This window comes from Triticum dicoccoides, unplaced genomic scaffold, assembly GCF_002162155.2.
Source record: "Triticum dicoccoides isolate Atlit2015 ecotype Zavitan unplaced genomic scaffold, WEW_v2.0 scaffold164627, whole genome shotgun sequence".
Lineage (NCBI taxonomy): Eukaryota > Viridiplantae > Streptophyta > Magnoliopsida > Poales > Poaceae > Triticum > Triticum dicoccoides.
The window spans coordinates 1-2,341 of NW_021217838.1; the positions used below are offsets into that span (position 1 = coordinate 1).

Genomic DNA, 2,341 nt, shown 5'->3' on the forward strand with positions numbered 1-2,341 from the left:
AGCCCTAAAATTAGTTGATCATTATAGGATTAACCTACGCTACAAATAGCCCTAAAATTAGTTGTTTTTAGAAGCTAAATACTCATACTACTGCATACATGTTTCAAAATAAATTTTCTCTTGACCACGGCAAAATCTGACATGATTAGAAAACCAATATAGGCCGAAATGCTTGAAGAAAAATGTTGACAAACTGCAGGCATGCTCAATAACACAACCAATGTGGCACACAAGGGGCCAAACACACATGACTTAAACTAAACACATATGTAGAGTCTCACAAAGACATTAATCGTGTACTTAGATAGACATCATTGTATTGTAACTAAAGAGAAATGTGCGAGACTGTGATCACCTGGAATCGAGCTTGATCCGAGAAATGAGGGGAGCACACATGGCAGAACGAAGCTTGAGTTGCACTTGCTTGGATGAACACCGCCACCACCTAATGTCATAGACTCAATCAGTGTCTTTGAGCGCATGTCCACGCCTAAACATAATGCTTTGGCCACAGGCACAGAGAGATCCACGCTTAAACATGATGCCTTGCCCACAAGCACGGTGAAATACAGCGAGTCGGGGTCGAGTGGATCAATGGCAGCAATCAAAGGCGTCGCCTTGGCATCGGAATAGAGAGTTCTCCACGACACCTGATGCTCCAGCGTCCAGCGGCCACTCTCGCCGTCCAGCTTGAACGACTTGATGCGGAAGGGCTCGTCCTCAGAAACCTCGACAAACCGCAGCCTGCCGTCGCTGACCCCCATGCGCCTGTGTAGGAGGAGCTGCCACATCTCTATAGCGCTCTGTTGGTTAGGAAGCATGCTGCCTCCTGGCAGCTCGACGTGGCAGAGCTCAGGCCGGTCGCTGAACGGATCGACGTGGACGGCGCCCCAGCTCACGTCCACCCACCAGAGCCGGCCCCCGAAGTCCAGCACCTCGTGGTTCATGTGCATCCGGCGCCCAGGCGGCAGCGGGGACGGCAGCACCAACTCGTCCCACTTTCCTGTCTCTGAACTCTGAAGTGAGCCGGCGCAACAGGAATCGGCGTCCGCGGTCGACCACGCTGAGCTGCGCTGCGGCGTACCTCTTGGGCGGCCCGTGCCCGCCGTCGGCGTGGGTGAGGAGGCCCGTGGACGCGGCGAAGGCGTCCTCCGTGCCGTCGAAGTCCGGGAGGCGAGCCATCTCGCCGGTGACGGGGTTGCAGACGAAGCGGGCCAGCCTCATCGGGTCGGAGCAGCACCAGCGCTCGTACACCTGGTCGAGGACCTCGAACGGGACGGCGGACGGGGCCCGGCCCTCGAACATTTCGAAGGCGTTGGCGCGGTTCTTGTAGGCGCCGAGCAGGAGGAGGCCGTGGCCGCTCGCGGCGAGGACGCTGCTGCCGAAGACGTTGATGAAGCGGCGGTCGGCGGGCGGGAGGGCGTCCAGAACGAAGGCCCGCTTGGGGACGGTGACGCGGGAGGGGAGCGGGGGCGGGGCGAGCGACAGGGACGCGCCCCGCGCCGATTCCTCCGCCGTCGAGATCCGGTAGACCATCGCCCAGGCGGGGCGCGACGCGGCGGTGGAGAGGGAGCGGCGTAGGGGGGGCGAGAGGCGACGGAGCGGGAGCGGCATCTCGCCGGAGGAGTCGGCGGTGGTCGATTTGGTGGTGGAACTGTAGCTAGCGAGCGAGGGGTGCGTGAGGTGGCGGTGGAATCGGAGAGAGAAGCCGAGGAGGGGGTCGGCTCGCTGGCTGGCTCACATGGACCCGGTTCATTCAGCTCCGCGAAAAGGCTCTTCCCCATGTGCTCAGCATGGACCCTACCTGTCGGTGGGACAGTATATTGGTCGATCTTTTGTTTTTCGAGAGTCCGCCAATTGCGTCAAAAGAGCAAAATATTTACAAGAGACCCGCGATCGATGCGAACATTAATCGACTGAACACCCACACCGACCGAACCTCATACATCAACATCTCACAAATCTATCTAGTCCACCCACACCCACTCCTGCTCGCTTCCAGTCGAGGACGTCTTCTAGGATCCATCTGGCTAGCTCTCTCGGCCCTTTGCATTGTTGTGGCCGATTAAACACTCTAGCATTCCGTTGCTTCCACAAGGACCATGCCACTTCGATGACTAACGAGTCGAACCCTCTTCTATCCTTCCCCTGAAAATCTGTTCTCGTTCTGAGCCACCACGTAACCCAAGTATCCTCAGTACCTGGTGCGTGGGTGTTTAACTGCAATATGTCAAAGCATGTGTGGCACACCTTCCTCGCATGTATGGAGTGTTTTCGGTAAAATCCATGTATTTGGATATTATCAACTCGGCCTCTGCTACGTCTTGAGCTTGCGTTGGTT

General features: G+C 56.9%; 1 pseudogene; it reads right to left on the reverse strand.

Moving 5' to 3' along the window:
- Positions 1–355: 355 nt before the first annotated feature.
- LOC119344330 lies at positions 356–1,717 on the reverse strand (annotated as a pseudogene).
- Positions 1,718–2,341: the final 624 nt, after the last annotated feature.